The 27,072-nt window shown below is 37.4% G+C and overlaps 1 protein-coding gene and 1 pseudogene across 3 annotated transcripts in view; one reads left to right on the plus strand and one right to left on the minus strand.

Annotated features, from left to right (window-relative positions):
* LINGO2 (leucine rich repeat and Ig domain containing 2) overlaps window positions 1–27,072 on the plus strand; it is a 1,255,110-nt gene that overhangs the window by 1,011,913 nt on the left and 216,125 nt on the right. The window lies entirely within an intron of this gene.
* On the minus strand, window positions 6,945–7,430 carry LOC113933938 (annotated as a pseudogene).

Here is a 27,072-nt window from a genome sequence, read left to right on the forward strand (position 1 = left end):
GCCAGGGACCTACTCAATACGGACATTAGTACGATGTCGGACTTAGAGTTCAGAATCATGACTTTAAAGATACGAGCTGGGCTTGAAAAAAGTGTGGAAGTTATTAGAGAAACCCTTTCTGGAGAAATAAAAGAACTAAAATCTAACCAAGTCGAAATCAAAAAGGCTATTAATGAGGGGCAATAAAAAAGGGGGGCACTAACTGCCAGGATAAATGAGGCAGAAGAAAGAATCAGCGATATAGAAGACCAAATGATGGAAAATAAAGAGGCTGAGAAAAAGAGAGAGAAAAAACTACAGGATCACGAGGGCAGAATTCGAGAGATAAGCAATACGATAAGATGAAACAACATTAGAATAATTGGGATCCCAGAAGAAGAAGAAAGAGAGAGGGGCAGAAGGTATATTGGAGCAAATAATAGCAGAGAACTTCCCTAATGTGGGGAAGGAAACAGGCATCAAAATCCAGGAGGCACAGAGAACCCCTCTCAAAATCAATAAAAATAGGTCAACACCCTGACATCTAATAGTAAAACTTACGAATCTCAGAGACAAAGAGAAAATCCTGAAAGCAGCTTGGGAGAAGAGATATGTAACCTACAATGGTAGAAACATTAGATTGGCAACAGACCTATCCACAGAGACCTGGCAGGCCAGAAAGGACTGGCAAGACATCTTCAGAGCACTAAATGAGAAAAATATGCAGCAAAGATTACTATATCCAGCTAGGCTATCATTGAAAATAGAAGGAGATATAAAAAGCTTCCAGGACAAACAAAAACTAAAGGAATTTGCAAACACAAAACCAGCCCTACAAGAAATATTGAAAGAGGTCCTCTAAGCAAAAAGAGAGCCTAAAAGCAGCATAGATCAGAAAGGAGCACAGACAATATACAGTAACAGTCACCTTACAGGCAATACAATGGCACTAAATTCATACCTTTCAATAGTTACCCTGAATGTAAATGGGCTCAACGCCCCAATGAAAAGACACAGGCTATCAGATTGGATTAAAAAACAAGACCCATCGATATGCTGTCTGCAAGAGACTCATTTTAGACCCAAAGACAACACCACATTGAAAGTGAGGGGGTGAAAAACCATTTACCATGCTAATGGACACCAAAAGAAAGCTGGGGTGGCAATCCTTATATCAGACAAATTAGATTTTAAAACAAAGACTGTAATAAGAGATGAAGAAGGACACTATATCCTACTTAAAGGGTCTATCCAACAAGAGGATCTAACAATTGTAAATATCTATGCCCCTAACGTGAGAGCAGCCAATTATATAAGGCAATTAAAAACAAAAGCAAAGAAACACATTGACAACAATACAATAATAGTGGGGGACTTTAACACCCCCCTAACTGAAATGGACAGATCATCTAAGCAAAAGATCAACAAGGAAAAAAAGACTTTAAATGAAACACTGGACCAAATGGACTTTACAGACATATTCAAAACATTCCATCCCAAAGCAACAGAATACACATTCTTCTCTAATGCCCATGGAACATTCTCCAGAATTGATCACATCCCAGGTCACAAATCAGGTCTCAACAGGTACCAAAAGATTGGGATTATTCCCTGCATATTTTCAGACCACAATGCTTTGAAACTAGAACTCAATCACAAGAGGAAAGTCGGAAAGAAGTCAAATACATGGAGGCTAAAGAGCATCCTACTAAAGAATGAATGGGTCCACCAAGAAATTAAAGAAGAATTAAAAAAATTCATGGAAACCCATGAAAATGAAAACACAACTGTTCAAAATCTTTGGGATACAGCAAAGGCAGTCCTGAGAGGAAAGTATATAGCAATACAAGCCTTTCTCAAGAAACAAGAAAGGTCTCAAATATACAACCTCACCCTACACCTAAAGGAGCTGGAGAAAGAAGAGCAAATAAAGCCTAAACTGAGCAGGAGAAGAGAAATAATAAAGATCAGAGCAGAAATCAATGAAATAGAAACCAAAAGAACAGTAGAACAGATCAACGAAACTAGGAGCTGGTTCTTTGAAAGAATTAACAAGATTGATAAACCCCTGGCCAGACTTCTCAAAAAGAAAAGAAATAGGACCCAAATCAACAAAATCATGAATGAAAGAGGAGAGATCACAACCAACACCAAAGAAATACAAACAATTATAAGAACATATTATGAGCAACTCTATGCCAGCAAATTAGATAACCTGGAAGAAATGGGTGCATTCCTAGGGATATATCAACTACCAAAATTGAACCAGGAAGAAATAGAAAACCTGAACAGTCCTATAACCACTAAGGAAATTGAAGCAGTCATCAAAAATCTCCCAACAAACAAAAACCCAGGGCCAGATGGCTTCCCAGGGGAATTCTACCAAACATTTAAAGAAGAATTAACACCTATTCTCCTGAAACTGTTCCAAAAAATAGAAATGGAAGGAAAACTTCCAAACTCATTTTATGAGGCCACCATTACCTTGATCCCAAAACCAGACAAAGACCCCATCAAAAAGGAGGATTACAGACCAATATCCTTGATGAACATGGATGCAAAAATTCTCACCAAAATACTAGCCAATAAGATCCAACAGTACATTAAAAGGATTATTCACCATGACCAAGTGGGATTTATCCCTGGGCTGCAAGGCTAGTTCAACATCCGCAAATCAATCAACGTGATACAACACATTAACAAAAGAAAGAACAAGAATCATATGATCCTCTCAATAGATGCAGAAAAAGCATTTGACAAAGTACAGCATCCTTTCTTGATCAAAACTCTTCAGAGTATAGGGATAGAGGATACATACCTCAATATCATAAAAGCCATCTATGAAAAACCTACAGTGAATATCATTCTCAATGGGGAAAAGCTGAGAGCTTTTCCCCTACGGTCAGGAACGCGGCAGGGATGTCCACTCTCACCACTACTCTTCAACATAGTATTAGAAGTCCTAGCCACAGCAATCAGACAACAAAAAGAAATTAAAGGCATCCAAATTGGCAAAGAGGAAGTCAAACGCTCACTCTTTGCAGATGATATGATACTGTATGTGGAAAACCCAAAAGACTCCACCCCAAAACTGCTAGAACTCATACAGGAATTCAGTAAAGTAGCAGGATATAAAATCACTGCACAGAAATCAGTGGCATTCCTATACACCAACAACAAGACAGAAGAGAGACAAATCAAGGAGTCGATCCCATTTACAATTGCACCCAAAACCATAAGATACCTAGGAATAAATTTAATCAAAGAGGCAAAGGATTTGCACTCAGAAAGCTATAAAATACTCATGAAAGAAATTGAAGAAGACACAAAGACATGGAAAAACGTTCCATGCTCATGGATTGGAAGAACAAACATTGTGAAGATGTCAGTGCTACCTAGAGCAATCTACACATTCAATGCAATCCCCATCAAAATACCATCCACCTTTTTCAAAAAATGGAACAAATAATCCTAAAATTTGTATGGAACCAGAAGAGACCCCGAATAGCCAGAGGAATGTTGAAAAAGAAAAGCAAAGCTGGCGGCATCACAATTCTGGACTTCCAGCTCTATTACAAAGCTGTCATCATCAAGACGGTATGGTACTGGCACAAAAACAGACACATAGATCAAAGGAACAGAATAGAGAGCCCAGAAATGGACCCTCAACTCTATGGTCAACTCATCTTTGACAAAGCAGGAAAGAATGTCCAATGGATAAAAGACAGTTTCTTCAACAAATGGTGTTGGGAAAATTGGACAGCCACATGCAGAAGAATGAAACTGGACCATTTCCTTACACCACACATAAAAATAGACTCCAAATGGTTGAGAGACCTAAACGTGAGACAGGAGTCCATCCAAATCCTAAAGGAGAACACAGGCAGCAACCTCTTCAACCTCGGCCGCAGCAACTTCTTCCTAGAAACATCGCCAAAGGCAAGGGAAGCCAGGGCAAAAATGAACTATTGGGATTTCATCAAGATAAAAAGCTTTTGCACAGCAAAAGAAACAGTCCAGAAAACCAAAGTACAACCAACAGAATGGGAGAAAATATTTGCAAATGACATATCCGATAAAGGGCTAGTATCCAAAATCTATAAAGAACTTATCAAACTCAACACCCAAAGAACAAATAATCTAATCAAGAAATGGGCAGAAGACATGAACAGACATTTTTCCAAACAAAACATCCAAATGGCCAACAGACACATGAAAAAGTGCTCAACATCGCTCAGCGTCAGGGAAATCCACATCAAAACCTCAGTGAGATATCACCTCACAGCAGTGAGAATGGCTAAAATTAACAAGTCAGGAAACGACAGATGTTGGCGGGGATGCAAAGAAAGGGGAACCCTCCTACACTGTTGGTGGGAATACAAGCTGGTGCAACCACTCTGGAAAACAGTATGGAGGTTCCTGAAACAGTTGAAAATAGAGCTACCATACGAACCAGCAATTGCACTACTGGGTATTTACCACAAAGATACAAATGTAGGGATCCGAAGGGGTACGTGCACACCAATGTTTATAGCAGCAATGTCCACAATAGCCAAACTGTGGAAAGAGCCAAGATGTCCATCGACAGATGAATGGATAAAGAAGAGGTGGTATATATACACAATGGAATATTATGCAGCCATCAAAAGGAATGAGATCTTGCCATTCCAATGACGTGGATGGAACTGGAGGGTGTTATGCTGAGTGAAATAAGTCAATCAGAGAAAGACATGTATCATATGACCTCACTGATATGAGGAATTCTTAATCTCAGGAAACAAATTGAGGGTTAGCCTGGTGATGAGTATTAAAGAGGGCACATTCTGCGTGGAGCACTGGGTATTATGCACAAACAATGAATCATGGAACACTACATCAAAAACTAATGATGTAATGTATGGTGATTAACATAACAAATAATTATTAAAAAAAAGAAAATGTTTTTAAAATTTATGTGTTCAGGAAGGATAAATTCAGCCAACAGAGTAAGAGTGATATGTACAATGATTCCAACAGAATGTTTCCACCATCAAACCCAGGTATCACATACATCAGATGTTCAACTTATGTTAGATGTATGAAAATCTGTAATGTGTTAAAACTAAAGCCAATATCATTATAAAATGTTTAGAGGATGGATCAATAAAATCCATGAGAGGATGCTTAAAAAATTCAGGATAGAGCATGGGAGTTAGGCAGCACAATTTCATAACTGCTTTTAAGATTACATGGGCTTATTACAGAGATTTTTGTTCTCTGTGATAAATGAATGAAGAAGAAATATGGCATATGGAACATATGCATTATCTCTACTCCCTCCTGAAACATTAATTTGGCTATACAAGAATACACCCAGAAACAACAATAAGCAGGAGAGGAGAGATCACAGTGGAGGAGTGGCATCAATAAAATAATGGGAAGTGGAAATTAAATAGCCAAGTGCTAAGGACTTAGCAGAGCAGAGGAATTGGAAGTCTAAATGCCAGGAGAGGCTGAAGCAAGTGTGAGGAGAGCAGATGAAAAATCCTAGATCCGCCACATACTCAGAGGTTACACACCTCATGTGCCTGTGAATACTAGTGAATGCTGAGATTAAAGATGGAGTATTGTTTCAAAGTCTGTAGAAAAACTAATTATATTATATGTAAGTGATGAATCACTAAATTCTACTCCTGAAACCAGTATTACGCTATATGTTAACTAACTAGAATTTAAATAAAAACTTGAAACAAAAAAAGTACATAGAAGCCCAGATCTGTTCACCCATCTAAAATGGTGAGAGGAGCTTTATTCTCTATAGAAATGAAATTAGGAAGATTATGTAGTAAGACACCAGATGCAATAAAGGGAAAGGACCATCTTGAATGCAGGGAAAGAGAACTGACTGTGAATCTACTCTGGCTGCCCACTCTGCCCCCGGCCACACTTTGCCCTTAGGCAGCCCCCCACCAGAACTTTGCAGTAAGGCATATAATTTCAATCTCCTCCTATCTTCTCAAATCCAAGATTGGAAAATTATTCTCTAGAGAAATGGGCACAATGAAGCCACCACAACATGTATCACTGTAAAATACTTAATTTTTTTATTATCTTATGGTAGTCACCATACAGTACATCATTAGTTTTTGATGTAGTGTTCCATGATTCATTGTTTGCATGTAACACCCAGTGCTCCATGCAGTACGTGCCCTCCTTAATGCCAGTCACTGGGCTAACCCATCCCCACACCCCTCTCCCCTCTAAAACCCTCAGTTTGTTTCTCGGAGTCCATAGTCTCTCATGGTTCGTCTCCTCCTCTGATTCTCCTGCTTCATTTTTCCCTTCCTTCCCCTAATGTCCTCCATGCTATTCCTTATTCCACAAATAAGTGAAACCATATGATAATTGACTTTCTCTGCTTGACTTATTTCACTCAGCATAATCTCCAGTCCCATCCATGTTGATGTAAAAGTTGGGTATTCATCCTTTCTGATGGCTGAGTAATATTCCATTGTATATATGGACCATATCTTCTTTATCCATTCACCTGTTGAAGGGCATCTCAGCTCTTTCCACAGTTTGGCTATTGCAGACATTGCTGCTATGAACACTGGGGTGCATATGGCCCTTCTTTTCACTACATCTGTGTCTTTGGGGTAAATGCCCAATAGTGCAATTGCTGGGTCATAGGGTAGTTCTATTTTTAACTTTTTGAGGAAACTCCACGCTGTTTTCCAAAGTGGCTGTACCAACTTGCATTCCCACCAACAGTGTAAGAGGGTTCCCCTTCTTCCACAACCTCTCCAACATTTGTTATTTCTTGCCTTGTCAATTTTTGCCATTCTAACTGGTGTAAGGTGGTATCTCAATGTGGTTTTGATTTGAATTTCCCTGATGGCTACTATAAAATACTTTTTTTCCATATCATTATTTTTAATGTCCATCATTTACAATACAAGGGCCAGAGCTTTCGACCCAACTCAAGTTTATAAATTCTCAATTGGCTTGTGAGGTCAATAGGGATACTTCTTCTTGTCTAATCTGGTTTCTGGGAAGACTTCATTCAGGTCCTCAATGGTCATCTGATCAAATGGAATTATGTTCCTCATCTTCTCCAGCTCTTTTTCATATTCCTCAATCCTGGCCTTTGAGAGAGACAAAAACTCGGCACAACTTTTCACATCTTCTTTTTCTTCAGCATCCACCTGAACAGTATATTTATCCTCTGGCACAGGAACCTTCAGGACATTAAACTTCTTCTCAAAGTCATCTACCAAACCAGCCTTTGCCACATTGGCCTTGTAGTAAGTCCAGTCGATAGCAGGTGGTTTCTCAGGGAGAGTAGCCAATCTGGAGGTAAGTGTCTCATTCCAGGATTTCAGGGAGTTAGCAATGGACTTCTGGTTTTGGGGTACGATCTCCCCAAAAGCTACCCAGTCAATGGTTTTTAGAGCAAGTTTTCATGCAGCCATCTTGAGATCCTTCACCGACCCCAGCGGCCTCTACTATAAAATACTTTAAATGGGTTTTAAAATATTATGATTTGTATCAAAATATTAAGGGTTACTTATAATCCCTCCTGGGGAGCTGATGGAGTAAAGGACAATTATTTTTGGTCCGAAGACTTGTAGTGATTTTTAAAGTCAAAACTGAAAATTCTAAACATAAAAGTCTCTAAATTGTATATTTGTAACCTTGAAACATTCTTAGGCACAACTGCAAACATTCTGACATTAGTTTTAACAAAAAGTAAATCAGCCACAAAATAACGGACACTGGTCCAATATTGGTATAGAAGGAGCTACATTTGGAGATGGAATTAGAAAGTAGGTGTAACTGGTAACATTCACTTAAGCCAAAAAGCAGACCTTGAATTTACGGTTTACTTATTCACACATGCATAGAAATATTACCTGGGCCCCATGAGGACATAAGCAACAGCCAAGTTTCATTTTAAAAAAAATCTCAAGTTTCCCCTTCAGTTCTTAAAATATTGGCAGACACTGAAAGTCTATTTTTGGAATTAAACATAGATAATTATTTTTAGGCATGGAACCAAAAATTCATGTCTTCAGATTCAGCAGTTTCCAAAATTGGTTTATGGACTTTTCTGTTGGGTCCCTATAGCTCATATTCCAGAGCTGAGATACATACATAAACTTAAAATATGGGAATCTCTTTTAGCTTTTTAATGAATCAGGATGGGGATTAAGAAAGAGAACAATAATTTAGAATGGAGACCCTTTTTTTGTTGTTAGATTGGATGTGAGAACAGAGTTTTTTTCTCCTAACGAGAAATTCATTGGTCAGTTTTATATTTTATTTTCATGACAAATGCCTCCTAATCATAAGAAATCATTCAGGTCTTTAACAAAGGAATAAAACATGAGGAAAGATTTTTAGAGGCAATAATTAGCCTGTCTGAAATCTTTATAAATTCTTTATAATTTATGTAAAGTAATTAAAAATTATGGAATTGGTGTTTTAAGAATTCTAAATGATACTAAATAGTCTTAATCTTCTTACCAGGCTGTGATTATTCCAATTGACTAGTTTACAGAGGGAAATGGGAACTATATTGCATTTGACATGAATTTCAGTGGTAACCTAAAAGTACCTTTCTTTGAATAGCAATTATTTACAGGTGATCATATTAAAAAGAACTGTATTTAGATAGAGTAAAAAATTATCATAGAAGTGTTATCAATAATGACAAATACATAATGCATGGGACTTAAATCAGCACCTGTGATTTAACTTTTAAGTTTCTGTGGTGTAGCTTTTAAGAGCATTTCATATCTTTATCAGTGAAAATAAGATAGAGAAATATTATTTATCTATACCACAAAAGGTACACCTATTGTATCTAAACTTGATTAATATTCCTGGTCTAAAGTAAAATCACATAGTTGGATCTTACATGAACAAAAACCATCAAAATGTGCAAAAATAGTTGGGCTTGCGTGAGTAGTTGGCAGCAATGAGTAAATTAGCCATTGAATCAGTCAGTAGTAATCTATAAGGTATTTCAATCATTCATTTAAACTAGTAAATAGAAGATTCCTTGTAAGAAAGCTATAGAAGACAGTGTGTTTCATCCTTCTGGTCTTCATGTATTAATGCTTCATATTGTAAATACTGGTTTGTTCTTGACTTCTCAAGTTTCTCAAAATATAAAGTTTTTGTGACATGTATTTTGAAGAGATAATATTTTACTTATCTATGGAAATATACTTATTGGTTAAGTATGCAAGTCAGTTTGGCATTCCAGAGACTTTCTAACTAGATATTACAGAAAACCAAAGAGGTTAAAAAAAATTAGTAATTAATATCAGGTGGGGGTCTTCATCCCCAGATAGATTGCCTTTAGCAATGATTTCTTTTCAAAACTTGGATGGTAGAGACAAATGTTTCTAAAAATGACTGGCATTTCCATCAAACAAGTAGCACTGTTTAAAAGTGCTATTTAGGGGGCTCCAGGGTAGCTCATTCAGTTAAGTGTCCGACTCTTGATTTCAGCTCAAGTCATGAGCTCAGGGTCATGGGATTGAGCCCCATGTTGGGTTCTACACTCAGTGGAGAGTCTACTTGAGATTCTTTCTCTCACCCTCTCCCTATGCCCCTCCCCCTGCATGCACATGCATTCTCTCTCTCTCTAAAATAAATAAATCTTTTTTTTAAAAAAAGCATTATATTCAGCATCAAACTAGGTATTTACATATTTTTTTAAAGATTTTACTTATTTATTTGAGAGTGAGAGAGAGAAAACACAAGAAGGGGGAGGGTCAGAGAGAGAAGCAGACTGCCCGAGAAGTGGGGAGCCCAACACAGGACTCAATCCTAGCACTCCAGGATCATGACCTGAGTCCAAAGCAGACATTTAACCTACTGAGCCACCAGGCACTCCCATTTTTATATTTTTATGTTTGATTTGAACATTATTAAATTTATAGAATCCACACCACTCTTGGATATGTTTTCTAAAAATTCTGCTGATTACTCAGAGAAGGCTTTCTAGAGTAACTTCTTTTTTTGTGATCACTACTCTTAAATATCTTACTTTCAGCTTTATAGATCAAGGAATCAATGGCAGTTACATTCAAAGGTTATCCAGCACAAGAAGTCTAACTTGACATGCTCAAATTCACAAGATATAGATAATTAAACCAAATTCCAGTGTATTTATAAAAGCTTTCTGGTGACCTGAGCTGTAGTGTCTGTTTCACTGGAAATTAGGGTACCTGAGAAGTTAACATTTTAGACTGCACTTTTTAGCTGAGCTTGGACTGGAAAAAAGTGTGATAGGTTTAAGGTTTCTTCATCTGGACAATGAGGAGGACTAAAGAATCATCTACATTTCATCATAGAGAATGACTCTCTATTGATGAAAATATTTTTGCCACCGAAATAAATGATTTCCTACCTGAACAAAACTGGTAAATACTGCCATTTTTCTCTTCCTTTTTCTTCTGGTTGAACAACATTCATCCAATAACTAGTTAAATGTGTTAATTCAATGAGTTAAATTCAAAATAGTTAAATTCAATAACTAATTAAGTAACTTAATATGTGATGTCCAAGGTACACAAAGCTGCTGTCTTTGAGCAGTTAACATACTAGTTAGAGATAAAAGGGGTAATAGATTACTATCAGGTGGTGATGAATGTTATGTAGGAATAAATATGATGATGATGGTGATATGACCAATGGATTGCAATAGGTCAGGGAAGGCATCTCTGCAGATGTGCCCTTAAGGCTAAGATCTGGAGGACAGGAGGATCCAGATGTGAATATCTGGGGAAAGGAATTCCAGAGTAAAGGAACAACAAAACACAGGTGCATGTCAGAAAAGGAACCATTTGGGTGAGAAATACTCATTCCTGACTCTCCAAATGTGATCATTGAGTTATGTCAGCACAAATATTTCTGCCTGCCTGCTTGTGAGTTAAATTTAAATCAGGTATAAACCCCAAAAGACAGGGTCTTAGTCATTTCTGTGTCCCCCAGTCCCTAGAATAGAGTCTGCTGTGGATTTGGGATTTGAAACTTAAAACATATTATTGAAGTGACAGGAACAGTCACATATCAAAGTCATTCCTTGACATAATTCAATAGCAATATCCTTTCACAAAGGGGGCACCTTGGTGGCACAGTTGGTTAAGCATCTGACTCTTGGTTTCAGGTCAGGTGGTGATCTCAGGGTCATGAGATCGAGCCCCACACTGGGTTCCACGCTCAGCGTGGAGTCTGCTTAAGATTCTTTCTCCCTCTTCCTGTGCCCCTCCCTCTCTAAAATAAATGAATAAATCTTTAAAAAAATCCTTTTACAAAATTACATAAGGAGCCAATCTAGTGGACCCATTCAATGGATGACTGACACTTGATTTTGACACTGATATATACTCTTTAAACTCAGGGGGCAAGTCCCCATTATTCAAATGAACCCCAAGCAATCAGATAGCTAATGGAAGCCAGTGCCCATTTCTTCCTTAAAACAGTTCTCAAAAATTTCTAAAGACCCACCTCTTCACAATTCCAGTAGTTTCTTTTTTGTTTTCAGGTGAAACAGGTGGTTCTCTGGTATCATTTACAGAGGTGCGAATTAAGACCATTTATATAAAAAAGAAAAAAGTTACCATTAAGTACAAAAATTCTCCTGGGGAGGTTCCATTTTAAGTAAGCAGTTAATCTAAATAACACTTTTTGGTTGGAAACCTAGGGAGTTCCCCAGGGTGAAATTCGAATCTGGCACTGAAAGGAGAGACCAAAGGAAGAGGTAGGCCACTCCGTATTGGTAGATGGCAGTTTTAATAAGCAAGGAAACTTATTTACAAGGCTTGTCTTAGGTGGCTGCAAGATGAGTAACTCTCCACCCCCACTCACCTGATTCTTAAAAGTTGATATAGAGGCCTTAATGGGGTCCAGGGTTTCAGTCATGTTTACCATCCAGGTGATCTCAACAACACATTACTATCTCAAGATTGTATCCTTGAAGTGGCTCCAGCTATGGGAACAGTGGACAGAGTATACATTCCAAGGACAGGAGAGGGGGTGAGGAACTTTTAATTGCCTGAATCTGGCTCTTGGGTCAACCAGTGGTCATGTCCTCTCAATAATCTCTTCCGGGATGCCTGGGTGGCTCAGTCGGTTGAGCGTCCAGACTCTTGATCTCAGCTCAGGTCATGATCTCAGGTGGTGAGACTGAGCCCCAGGTTGGGCTCCACACTCAGCAGGGAGTCTGCTTGAGATCCTCTCCCTCTGCCGCTTAACAGGCACACTCTCTCTCTCTCTAACAAATAAATAAATCTTTAAAAAAATAATAATTATCTCTTCCAACAATACTTTGATGGAGAAAATCTCAGTGTAGGTTCTGGAACTGAGGGATGACCATTCATAAACCAGCCACATGCAATGTGTGCCCAGGAGGTGGCTTTGACATATGATTATGTAAGGATGTGTAGCTAACAACTAACTAAGAGCATAATCAGAATAAGTAACCATGGAAACATAGTGGCAAAGATGATACAAAAACAAAGGAAAAGAATACTAATAGGGTTGGGGAAAGAGCATCACTATCTTACAATTTGGGTAGGTCCTCTTGTTACAAAACAAATGTAAAAATAGTAAGCATTATCTAATTAGATAACTAGTAATCAATCCTTTATACAGACAGTTCCACAAAAGGTTCAAACTGACTCACAGGAAATACATACAGTAAAAAAAGATGGTGTGTGTGTGTGTGTGTGTGTGTGTGTGTGTGTGTGTGTGTGTGTAGAGGAAATATATGAAGATGCAGGTATAATTATAGATACATGTATATGGATATGAATGAGGTCTAGGAAAAATACAACTAAGTGAAAATAGTTGCTACAGTAACACTGTAAACCTGGCTTTGAATATCCTGAAAACCAATATTAAAGGGCATTCCATGGAACACTAGCCCCTGGTGACATTCAGTAAATAAAAGTACTCAGTGTCAAATAACTTTTGAAAAAACTATATACACTCTGTGATCCTTTTTGGAAACTCAAAGTACACTCTAGAATAGCAAATGCTCTGATGAACCACAAGAAAAAAAATTGTTTTTTAGCCCATTGATTTCCAAACATATTGGCCATGTACTCCATTTTTATTTGTTTGCTTCTTTTCACACCCATTATATCCCCATGAAATCATGTTCCACTGAACACCCTGGGATCCAGAGCTCAGTGCTATAGTTAATAACAAGGGTTGTATTCTAATTATAACATTCGCTGATACAGATCTATCTAGTGTATTCCATTGGTGCTGACACTTTGATAGGGCATTTCCTTGATTCTATTTATTGATCATTTTATTATTGTCTTATTTTCTAGTATATATTTCTTGTGGGTCCATTCACCTTCTTTTTGGAAATCTTTGACAAGACATTAACTAATTAAGCAATGCTTATCCCAATTCAGCCATGAATTCTGAAAATCAAATTTTCAGAATCCTTCTGTGTATCATTACAGGCTCCTCACTCTTCCCCTGCCTCAGAAAGAAACTACGTCCCTCCAAAATGGTTAAATGAATTATGGTATATGAACACATTGAAATACTGTGCTGTCATTTAAAATCATCATTTATAGGAAAACTTAATATCATAATTTTTCACTGTATATTACTGTATAAAATAGAGCCTCAATCATTATATGTGGAAGGCTATAGATTTTGTTGTAGTTTTAAGAATGGAATAATTCCCTGCTTTTTGTTTCTCTAAGTATCTGCAAATTTGTTTAATGTTTAATTATTTATTGAGCACCTATTAGGTCCTAAGTTCTGCAGTATGTACTAGGGTTACAGCAGTGAACAAAACAAAGCCCCTGCTTTAAAGAGTTTACATTCTAGTACACAATAAACATGCACTGATTTTTTATTTGTCAGAGAGCACAAGCAGCGGGGAGCAGCAGGCAGGAGAAGCAGGCTCCCTGCTGAGCAGAAAACCTGACATTGGGCTTAGACCCCAGGACCCTGGCACCATGACCTGAGCTGAAGGCAGACACTCAACCGACTGAGCCACCCAGGTGTCCCCACATGCACTGTTTTGCACAATAAAAAATAGCTAAGGATTGTAATGAGATTTCCCACTCCCTATTTGTTTACATAAATTTAGGTAGAGAATATATGTCTGAGCAGTGCCCATTACTGAAGACATTCCAAGAAAATTATTTTGTGCCATGACCCAAGCTTAGGATAGAGAGTTATAACTATTATTTATTGAGCATTTACTTTGTGCCAGGCATTTTCCTTATGTTTCTCTCAGCTCATTATTCCTATTTTATATTTGTGAAAATAAAGGCTCACAAAAGTTAGGTTACTTGTCCATGATTATACACTAATGAAAGATGAAATCACCAGAGCAGGATTTGAGCCAGGGTTTTCTGCATTGGAAGTCCCTCTTTTGTTTTGTTTTTTTTCTAAGCAATATATATGACTCTGAAGGAAACGTTAGTGTAAAGTGTTTCTGGTGGAAAAGCCAGGAAAAGCTTCACAACCACCTCTAGGAGAGAATCACCACTCTAAAAACTAATAAATGAGCTTTCACTTCCAAGTTTTTTTTAGTGGTTTTCAGAGAGTTATTAGCTGATAACCTCTGCGTCAAAATTGCCAGTTGTATTCATTAAAAATACAGTTCACTGTTTGCCATCTTGGATATGCTGAGTGAAACTTTCAAAAAGGGTGTTATAATTCAGTTGTGCCCCCTCCAAATTTCCTGTGTTGTAAGCCCTAGCCCCCAGTGACTCAGAATGTGATCTTACTTAGAAATAGGGTCTTTGCAGATGTAATTATCAAGCTAAGATGAAGTCATACTGGAGTAAGGTTGGTCTCCAATCCAATATATGAATGGTGTCCTTATAAAAAGGGGAAACATGGACACACATACACACACATAGGAATAATGCCACTGAAAATGATACCTACAAACCAAGCATGCCAGATTGCCAGCAAAGCTGCAGAAGTAGAGAGAGGGAAGGAATAAATCCTCTCCCACGGCCCTTAGAAGGGACCAACTCTGCCAACACCTTGATTTTGGACTTCTAGCCTCTGAAATTGTAGGACAATAAATTTCTGTTTGTTTAAGTCATTCACATGGTGCTACTTTGTTACTGTAGCCCTAGTGAACTGATGTACCAGAGAACCAGCATCTTAAATCAAGTATCCCAGGTGATTCTGATGAACGCTAAAGTCTGTGAATCAATGAACCAGAATCAGCTTATTTGAGAGAGAGGACAACAGCAGGTGCCAGAGCAATGGCACATTTATTTTAAGAATTTAAAGGTAGCTGGGGAATTTAAAAAGGAGGAAGAGAGAGAGGAAAAGGAGCAGGAAAGGAAGGGAGAAGGAGGAGAGAAGAGGAATGTAGGCAGATGAGAAGCTCAGCATCAGAAGGCAAGCTAGCTTAAGTGACAGGATCTCTTCCACAGGAAAGGGGAAAATAAAACAGAGACATTGGAATCTTAAAGATAGCTGTGTGATTTAGAAGAAGGGAGGCAATAGGAAAAAACAAACAAACAAACAAAACCCTGAATCTTCCAGCCCAGTAGCTAAAGCTAGTAACTAGGTCAAGTTTCTTGTACAGTGATTTATTTATTTAATTTTTTAAAAATTATTTTTCTATAGAATTACCTTAGTATTTAAATGCTTCAAAACCAAAGAAAACTTTCATTTTATTTTCTAATATTTTGTCGTTGAAATGTTAAAATGCTGATATTCCGCACGGAGAAATTTGTAATCAAAATAGATGCTTGGAGGACATTTATTTACTTATGTATCACTTCTTTCTATATTAAACAGACCTATTGCAATTAAAATATTCAATTTCACAGAACAACTAAACTTAAACGCAGTTTTTTTTAACTTTTTTTAAAGATTTTATTTATTTATTTGGCAGAGAGAGACACAGTGAGAGAGGGAACACAAGCAGGGGGAGTGGGAGAGGGAGAAGCAGGCTTCCCAGGAGCAGGGAGCCCGACGAAGGGCTTGATCCCAGGACCCTGGGATCATGACCCGAGCCGAAGGCAGACGCTTAACAACTGAGCCACCCAGGCACCCTTACATGCAGATTTTTATCAAGAATATTTTGCACCAAAAGAGTCAGGCCTTTAGAGAAAGTATATTCTGACTAAATACTGAATTTTCAGAAGTAATTGTATTTTTGAAGGCATATGCAAATGTTCGGTTTTTCCTTAGGAAAATGGTCTCTGGTTTGGGAAAATCGTTGCTCTAACCTACATGGCCTGGTTCTCTTTTATACAATGAGAATGCTACCCCAGATCAAGCCTGTGCCTTTCATCTTAGAAACGTGAAGTCTTATTTTTTCTCTCAAATTTGGAGGCCTTTTTTTTTCCTTTCTAAAAGGAATAAAATAGATAAAACTGGAAGGAAATTTGATGTCATTAAAAGCAACTCAAACCTAGACCCCACACTTTTTGCTTAAAATAACCCCAGAGGGAAAGTTGCCCATCTTAGTCATGATTTTTCAGTGTATCACCCTATTAGGAGGAACGACATTAGCTTAAATGCTTTTTGTATCAGGTAGCCCCTGATAGCTCTGCATTTCTTGTGATCATAAAACTCCTTTTTGCTTTTAAAAATTCCCTGTTTTAGAGAGTGTTTTGTCATCTTTGTGTTTGTTTGTTTGCTTGTTTGTTTTCTAATCAGACTTCATTTTACACAGGAAGTTTTCCTTTCTTCCTAAATTAAGTTTAACTGACATTCAAAATTGCATTTCAGCTCATACAAAGTAACCATGAAGGTCTTTATTTGGTTATCTTTATGACCTGTGGTTTTGGAGTCCTGTAGTAATACTTCAAATTATTATGATTATGATTATGATTATCCTATGCTAATCATTTTGGGGAACTTATATTTTCATGTATTTTCTGGAATTGGATTCAGTAGGATGACATAGGTCTCTCTATTATTGGTATGATGTCAGTTTGAAGATAGAGAACGTATTAGGCATTTATCAGTTCAGATTAGCAGAAAAAAGATATTGACTGAGAGAGACACATTCATTTGAAATGTAAGAATCCAGCTGAATTACCTCAAAATGAAGAAGGTAGCCCATAATCTTCCAAACTACTGAGTACATTGGAAAAAAAAAAAAAAAACATGGGATTTAATGAAACCCATACCTTCATTACAAAGCATTAATTGATTACCTATAATGTGCCAAGCAATATGCTAAGTAGGCAGTGGGAATAAAGATAAGTAACAATCTAGAGGGAAGTTAGGTAAATAAGTAAAAGGCTGCAACGCTGTGTAATAAGAGCTATGATATATGTATGCACAAGACTAGTGTTCTAGCAAAACTGGGCTTCACAGAAAAACAGGATTGTAGATGGTGACTTTTTTCAAACAATTATGGAAAAGAAATTATCTAGGAAATCTTCATAATATTCTGAGAAAATCTTTCAATAAAGTTTTTACTTTAATGGGGCACCTGACTGGCTCAGTTGGTTAAGCATCAGACTCTTGGTTTTGGCTCAGGTCCTGATCTCATGGGTCGTGAGATCGAGCCCCAGGTCAGGCTCCGCACTCCGTGGGACTCTGCTTAGATATTTTCTCCCTCTACCCCTTACCTGCCTATGCGCCGTCTCTCTCTCTCAAATAAGTAAATAAATATTTTTTAAAGAAGTTTTTACTTTAATTTCAGTGAAGAGAATTGTTAAACATTGGCATCTTTCAACAGAGACTGAGCCAGAGCACTTGTCAGGAAATCATTAAAAACATTGCAAAGACATAGATGGGACATTTAAGGTCGTTTTGATTCTGAGATCCTATGATTCCATAAGACTGTATGTGAACATAATGGCACACTTGTCCTAAACTTTACCAAACTAGATGTTGGAGATACACTAAACGATAGGGTCGTCTTTTTCTTAGCTACTGCTATAGAGTCTCCTGGAAAGTTTTAATGGTAGTTAAGAATTCTCAGCAGCTGGAAGTTCCTCAAGACAGTTCCATTTAAAAAATACTTTTAGCATATTAAAAAAGAAAAGGAAGAAATGGCAAAATGAGTTGAAAATAGAAATACTTTCTCCGCTTTTGCATAGGTATGCATATAATAGTAAAAAGCTTGAAAAGCAAACATACGCAATTGGTGTAAAATAAATTCACCTCTGTCTTCATTCCTGCTCTTCCTAGAAGCAACCTCTGTGACATTTCTTGTACGTGCCCATGCAAAGATAATTTATGCATACTTGAGCATGTGGTGTAAGTAAATACATGCACATTTACACTTAATACAAATGGTAAAACTCTATACATACCATTCTGTAACATGCTTTCAGCAATCTTTTCATATTCGTGCAACTAGAACTCACATGATTTTTAATAAGACATTCTAATTTACCTTGAAAGACCACTACTGATGGATATTTAGATATTTTTACTCTGTTTCTCTATGTCATTCCTCAAATATGTACCTGTGGAATAAACTCCTAGAAATAAAATGCTTGAGTAAAAGTGTATGTGCATGTGATTTTGATAGCTATACCACATTACCATCCTAAAGTTTCAACCAAATTTCCCTCCCATTTATATAATGTGTCCACCAACACCTTTATCAGCATGGTGCATTATCAAATTTATCCTAATTTTCCCGATCTGTTAGGAAAAAAATTAGTATCTCACTTTTAGTGTTACTTTGCATTCTTCTATAATGCATGGGGATGATCAATAGCCTTTTGTGTTTTCTTTTATGTAAATTATCTTTCTTGTTGATTTTGGAAAGTTTTTTAAGATAATTAGCCCTCTGTGGTATGAATTCTAAATATATATTTTTTCTGGTTTGCTATTTATCTTTTGACTTGATAATTTTTATGCCATGCAAATTCTCCTGAATATTTATACATTGAATTTATACATTTTTTCCTTTTAATAGTTTCAAAGTGTTGTATAATATTTAGAGAAACCTTCATGGATCTGAGATTCTTAAAGAATATGCACCCAGGGTTCCTTCCAGTTTTTACTGCTTTTTTAAAATCTGGGATCCAGGGCACCTGGGTGGCTCAGTTGGTAAAGCAACTGCCTTTGGCTCAGGTCATGATCCTGGAGTCACGGGATCGAGTCCCACATCAGGCTCCCTGCTCAGCAGGGAGTTGGCTTCTCCCTCTGACCCTCCCCCCTCTTGTGCTCTCTCTCTCTCTCTCTCTCTCTCTCTCTCTCATTCTCTCTCTCTCAAATAAATAAATAAAATCTTTAAAAAAAATAAAATCTGGGATCCATCTAGAATTCATATTGATAAAACAATGACATATACTCCAACTTTATTATTTTTCTGGATTAATACTGATTAACAGCATTTTATTGAAAAATCCATGCTATTCCTACTGATTTGACATGTCATCTTTATTACATTTATTATAAACTACATTTATTTCTGGTCTTTTAACCAATTTTTTTAATCTGTACTATACTGTTTTAGATATTTTTGCTTTATAACATGTTTTAGTATTATGTAGACTAGCTTCTCTTAATTATTCTGTTCTTTTCCCTCAGAAGTTTCTCAGATAGCCTTGCTTATATTTTTCCATATAAATTTTAGATTTAATTTGTCTAGATTTAGAAAAAAAATCTAGGGGTATTCTTTTTAAGTTTGTTTATTTATTTATTTATTTATTTATTTATTTATTTATTTATTTATTTAGTAATCTCTGCACCCAGTGTGGCACTCGAAATCATGACCCAGAGATCAAGAGTCACATGCTCTTCCAACTGAGCCAGCAAGGTGCCCCAAGAAATCTAGGGGTATTTTTACTATGATTCCCTCAGTTTTTCAGACTGGCTTAGGAGAGCCGACACCCCTATAATGTTGCATCTTCTTAAGAAAATGGCACAGTTTTGCAGGTTTAAATCTTTTTGTTTCTTTGTCAAAGTTAAGAATTTAATTCATTTAAATTCTTCATACTTTCGTCAAGCTTATTTCTAGATATTATACATTTTTGTTTCCATTGTAAATTGAGTCTTTTACTTTGATTTTCTTTGTAAATGGCTATTGTTTGTGTATATGTATATAGTCAGTTTATTCCAGTATGCTAATTTTGAGCACTTCACTTACTGTAGTTGTTTGCATTGTCAGGCATGTTTTACCCCTTCTTTTCTTTCTTTAATTTCTATGTCACTCTGTTTTACATACATTTCTCAGGTAGCGTTTACTTGGAGTTTTTTTATTGAATTTACGAGCTTTTCCTTCTAACTCTGGCATTTGGCCACTTTTTGTTAGGATGCCTAGGTTAGGTCTTCCTTCCGTCCTTATGAGAGAAATATGACTAAGGAACTGAGGGAATGAAGCCTGGGGTCCGACGTCTGTCTTCAGCTCAATAATCAATTAGCTGCAGAGCCTTTGGCAATTTATTTTACTCTTCTTGCCTCAGTTTCCTCATGCATAAAATGAGGATTCTACTGGTATCTTTCACAGAATTTTGGTTAAGTATTACATCAGTATTTGTAAAGGATTTAGAAAAGTGCTTGGTGTGTGCTGTTGGCTACTATTACTATATGTCATAATTCATAGTCTATATTCCATTTCTTTTGTTATGTATTTCTTCTGATAATAGGGAAGGTTCGGCAGATCATATGTTCCAAAGATGACCCCATCAATATCTCCCATTCCATATATTCTGGCCATTTGACTTGGACAATTCCCTTTTAAAAAGACAGGGTCTTTCTCCTTCCTTGGAACCTGGACTGGCCTTTGCCTGCCTTGCACAATAAATGAAGGTGCAAGAGATACTGTATGATTTACAAAGCAAAAATCACAAAAATTCCATGCACGTCTACTTTACTTTCTTGGGCTGTTGACTGTGGGAAAAGCAGCTTCCACACAAGCAGTCTGATTGCACTGAGATTGCCATGCTGTCATGAAGACCAGACTAGCTTAGAGAGATGAGGCAGGGGGCATGAGAAGCCCCAATGGCTGGTTCCTAGTTGCTCCAGCTTTTGGCTGGTCCAGCTCCGGCCACCACATGACTGGAATAACATAAGGGACTCTGAATCATTTCCAAGAAGCTCAGTGTCTACATATCAGTAAAGCACCTATCTATGTGTCTAGCACTATACTAGGTACGGTGATGTACTAGAGAACTATGTGATGTGGGCATGGGTACAGTCCTTTTCTGAAGCTGGGCTGCCACCTGGGCTATAGATCTTGGGCCATTCTAGTTATCAGATGTTGGGACTTAGAATCACAGTATTTTAAAAGACCTGCATGATACTGGGTATTTACTCCAAAGATACAGATGTAATGAAAAGAAGGGCCCTATGTACCCCAATGTTCATAGCAGCAATGTCTGCAACAGCCAAACTGTGGAAAGAGCCGAGATGAATGGATAAAGATGTGGTCCATATACACAATGGAATATTACTCAGCCATCAGAAAGGATGAATACCCAACTTTTGCATCAATATGGATGGGACTGGAGGAGATGATGCTAAGTGAAATAAGTCAAGCAGAGAAAGTCAACTATCATATGGTTTCACTTATTTGTGGAACATGAGGAATAGCAGGGAGGACATTAGGAGAAGGAAGGAAAAAATGAAGGGGGGAAATCGGAGGGAGAGATGAACCATGAGAGACCATGGACTCTGAGAAACAAACTGAGGGTTCTAGAGGGGAGGGGGTGGGGGGATGGGTTAGCCTGGTGATGGGTATTAAGGAGGGCACATACTGCATGGAGCACTGGGTGTTATATGAAAACAGTGAATCATGGATCACTACATCAAAAACTAATGAAGTACTGTATAGTGACTAATATGACATAATAATAAAATAATACCTCACCCGCAGAACAGATGAGAGATAATAAAATGATTGTTGCTGTCATAAGCCAATGAATTTTGAGATTTGTTATAGAACAATGACTAAACAAAATGAACAGTTTGTCTTTTGGTTCTAGTGGTTACATTTATATCAATAACTTTATATAATACTTTTCTATATATTTTCAGTTTTCTGAGAAATTACCTGTTGGCTCCTTATGAGTCTTGATGTAATTAATATAGTTCCACTTTCTCCCTTATTTTATTATCCAATTATAGTATATATTTTTACTAAGTGCTCACTTTTATACCTTTCAAAATCCTTAAATTTTTATTTGCTATTTCCTTAAATATCCTTAAATAACCCAAACTATACCACTTACAAGGGTATGGAGCTAACTTTTCTTGCTAACCCATGCTTTTTTAGCAGCCTGCTTTCTGTGTATATATGTCTTAATACACGATCTTACTGCTGAAAATAGTTGAAAAGTAAAGATCCCTTCAGTAAAATGTTTTCAAAAGAACATTTCTGCTGACAGCAGTCAGCATTAATGACACAGCAGTATCTATCTAAAATGCATTTTGAGTATCTGTCCTTCAAGCAGTCTTATCTTTTATCCCTGTATATATTTAATATTAAGAAATCATAGGAGACATTAGTTTCATTTTTCATACACTGCAAATAACTTAGTTAAGAAAGTTAAAGAGCAGCACATATGTGAGTTTGAAACACAAATTCCTAATTAATGATATCTTGCATTAAAATAGCACAATAAATGGAAGGCAGCCTTGGTAAATGTGAGTCTAGCTGTTATACTGAAGAATAAATAGGACTACAATGAGGAAAAACATTGGGGCTGAAACCATATTTATAATAATAACATTGGTCGCAGCATGAAAAATATTTCACAAAACATTTAAAATCCCAGCATAAATTTTTGAGAGCATCAGGGTAATCTGTCTTTGCATCTTGATTCCTCTAGGAATAAATTAAATTTGTACTATGCCAGTAACCATCAAATATGAACCATTCAGCAGTATATATTATGACATACTAGTTAGATTCTTCTACATCTCCGCAATTATCTCTTGCCCTTAATGTTTTGAGTATGTGACTCACTGCGTACTGTTGAAATTGTTTTTTCTTGTGCCCCCTGGGAAGGAAGGAGCAGCTTCAAAGACAAAATTTTAACATAGAAAAATGTATTTTCAAAAATGCAGCCTAAAGCACATATCAGATAATGTGTATTTGTGTCTATGCTGAGTCAAAAGAGAATCCAGTTTGGCCACTCTGCTAAACTGATTAATCAAAAATAAAACCAGTAGTGAGCATGAACACTTAGTGTTTTCTTAAAAAAAATATGACTCATAGATTTTTGCAATGATAGCATTTAAAAACACATAGAAACAGATTGGCTTTGGATTAAGTCATCTAGACTAAGCAGAGCCATGTCACCACCAGAACTGGGCCAAGGGGGTATGGCACACCGTAATCAAAGATGAGAGAGTGAGAGGGAGAGAGAGAGAGAGATTTAGATATCAAGTTAGAAGCCAGATATACAAATCTAGTGTCAGTGGGAGGCTCAGGATGGATATGAAAATTTAGGAGCCATCAGCATATAGATTGTATGTATAGCCCAAGGACTAAAGAAGATAACTAGATAGGAAAGAGAAGGTGACCTAAGACATGCACTTGGGCACAATTTAGTGGTCAAGTAGGGGATGAAGACGCAGAGGAGTTGATTAGAAAGTAGCCAGTGAATCAGAGGAAAATCAGGTCATTGTAATTTTATGAGAGTCAGGGGGAGATAATGTTTCAAAAAGATGGATAGTTTAGATCTTTAGATGCTTCCGACAGGTCAAGAAGATGAGGATAGAGATGTGACCATTTGGATTTATCACTGAGGTTATTGGTAACATGTATTCATACCATATAGTTTCCCTAAGCTTATATAGTGTTCCTGACATTGAGTATGCACACAATAAATGCTCCTTAATTATTTGTGGACAGGAAGGAAGGACAAAAGGAAGGGAGGGACGGAGGCAAGAAAGAAAGGAGAGGAGGAAGGAGAAAAAGGAGGAAGGGAAGGCTGGATAAATAAACTGATAATGATAAATTGCATTCTTCTTGCCTAGACAAAAACTGATACTTGCTTTTGTGAGACACTGGCTAGAGAATGAAATCAAAGTCCAGGAAAAAGTGGAAGTCTGCAGACTTGATTGTAAAATACCTCCTGCATTGACCACTATGACCAGGAGTTATTTCACTCATTTATCTATTTTTACACAGAGATGTCTCCTTGGCAGTAAGCCCAGCCTTGCATGCCTAGAGCGAGCTTAGCCATGGACCTTTTTCATGCTTTCTCTTAAACTCTGTTCAGGGGGCTATGATTTCAAATTGGCCATTTATTTTAAAGAAATTAAGAAACAAAGACTGAGCAGCTGCTTTGGTGCGTAAGACAGGCTGCCTTCAAAATCCTAATTGGCACCTAGCTGGTAAAGAGCAAGATCATTTTCTCCACTTATGCAATTGCAGATCATTTGGTCATTGCAGTGCAAAACTGCAAGAGTGCAGACATCTGTTTGGTACATTCGTTATTAAATTCTCATTATTCTTTAATGTAATTCTATTTTTATTTAGTGTTTCTTCAGCACAAGTATATGTCATCAATTAATCTGGCCTGGTTGTGGTATGCCCTGCCCTAGCCCCTCCTGATGAATAGCTAGCTTACTTTGTACCTGCAGATCCAATGAATAGAAAAACTTCAAATACCAGCAACTTCACCTTCCATTGACACAGTCCTTTTGTTTGTTTGTTTGTTTTTGTTTTCAGCAATATGGGGGAGGTTATAGAACCCTGTGAGACTCTGCATAAGCCATGGATTTCCTCCCTAGAAAAAAGGCAGATACATCCCAAATTTTACAGTTTGGGGGAGTTTATCTACCCCATTTATAGACAAATCAGCCTAGAAAATTCTGAAGGTGTGGGGAAGACAATCTGGCATCAGAATCAGGGTGGACCTGAGGAGACTACTGAAAACAAGGCTTTCTTAGTCAAACTGAATCAGAATTTTTACCATTTACTAAAGGTTTGAAAATTTTATAGTAGTGCGGTCTGAGGGTGCGTGGGTGGCTCAGTCGGTGAAGCATCTGCCTTCGGCTCAGGTCATGATCACACACACACACACACACACACACACACACACACACACACACACACACACACACCCTCAGAGTGCTGCCTTGATCACAACAGCTTCAAGCTCTCTGTTCTCCATGGAGTATTGGGCACTGGTTGAAGCACTGAAAATTTAATCATCTCTTAAGTCTTGCTTCTTTCCCTCCTAATTAATATTAGAAAATTGATCACTGGTTGGCTATCTTTCATTTTCTGAATGGCTTGAGAAGGTGCAAAAGAGTAACCTCAGGAACTTTGTTCTGAATCTGCAGGACAGTCTATACCTAACACAGAAATTGGCCTCAGAGTGTGAATTTTCTACTACAAAGCCTCTAATCTTTGCCACGATTCTCTTTGTAGTTGATACAAACTTTTAAACCCTCTTCTATTTTTTTTTCTTTCCTTGTACCCCTTTCCCAGTCTTAAGGACTATGGTGTTCCAAAAATTAATTTGAAAGTCCTTTGTTTTGAAATTGGAGCACATTGTGTCTTGGTAATCATACATAAATGATGGTAATGCCATCCCAGCCTAAAGGGCCTCTTTGTTCCGACACAGTGGGAATAACATTATTTCTTGATTCTGGTAACAGGGAAGCATGTACTGTAAACATGGTCACCGTATGTGCATTTTCCTTGACTTGTCCCCACTTTCCAAACATTGTTCATAGAAACCATCAGAATGTCTAGGAAAGGCCTGTCATCTTTCTGACCGTCTCTTAGATCCAAAAGTGGTAGGAAGAAAATCAGTCATCCCAAGTTTTGGTTATAGAGAAGATAATTGTAAATTTTCCTTTCCTAAAGCAGAGCCTTTCCCGGGCAAACATTACGGGAAAGATAGTCTCGGATCTCTCCCCTCTGGGCCCATCAACTCTGCCCTTGCAGTGCCTCCACTTTAGGAGATGATGTTAAGAGAGCTGGGACATTAATAAGTAGAGGCTGTTTATAAATTTGATGTTGACAAATCAAGATATGCCGTACCTGAGAGAAGGAAACAATTTAGCTTTAAAAAAAAAATACTGTATTTTATGTATCAAAAGGAGTTATCTAAACTATTAAGGAAACAGGTAGTGCAGTGTAATGTTCACCTACATAGAAAGAGAAGCCCTGAGTGAATAAGAAAAAATTAACTGTGAGTTAGCCTGGGGACAGCGCATTTGAAAAGCCCGTCAGCCATTTAGTTCCACACAAAGGTTTTGAGACTTGGACAGCAGAAGAAATGATTTGGCCTAAAGAGGGGCCAAGTAGAAACATTTAGAGTCCAAAGCAAATAGCAGAGAAAAATGAAAAGGGATTAATGAACCTATTCTAAAGAGCATCTAATTACAAGCTTGGATAGCTGAGACCAGAAGCTATGAAAGTGTCTGAGGTGACTAGTATAAGGGAGAAAGATAAAGAAGCAAATCATCATTTGGAATTATAAGGCAATTACCTAGTACTTCGGGGTTTCACCACTTTAAATTCTTTTTCTAGTTTTAGCATAGAATTAAATCAGAAGTCAAGACTATGGAAAAGCCTTAGAGATCATGCTATCATATATGTGTTAAGAAGTAAACGATTGTGCACCCTTGTTTAAATTCGTTGATATGCGTGTGTTTGCCCAACACAAAAGATTTGTAACTCCCTCCTTCTCTCTTTAATTTTAAAGTGTTCATGCCTGCCCCAGATTTTTATTATGAACTCTGGATTTGAAATAAGCATTGCAAACTTAAAAAGTCAGAAATCGATCTGATCTTCACCCCCAAATTTGCTCCTCCTGCAGTGTTTCCCTTTTTGTTTAATGGCAATGCTCTTCATCCCATAGTACAAGCCCAGAACTTTGGAGTCATCTCTGAACCCTCTCTTGGTTTTCTATCCGTCAGGAAATCCTGATGATTCTTTTTTTAAAACTATCCCCACATCTGCCTTCCCTGTGTCCATTCTGATCTCAGCCGCCATTATTTATTTCCTGGAAGATTGCTGCAGTCTCCTAACTGGTCTGCTTGTGTCTACCACTGACTCCTACCATCTGCTCTCAACACAGCAGCAAGAGGGATCACCTTGAACATATGTGAGATCATGTCATTCCTCTGCTCTAAACTTCCAATAATTTCATATCTCACCCCAAATAAAAGAAATAAATCACAATAGCCTGTAAAGTTCTGGGGATCTTA

The sequence above is a fragment of the Zalophus californianus genome, chromosome 13, assembly GCF_009762305.2.
Source record: "Zalophus californianus isolate mZalCal1 chromosome 13, mZalCal1.pri.v2, whole genome shotgun sequence".
Lineage (NCBI taxonomy): Eukaryota > Metazoa > Chordata > Mammalia > Carnivora > Otariidae > Zalophus > Zalophus californianus.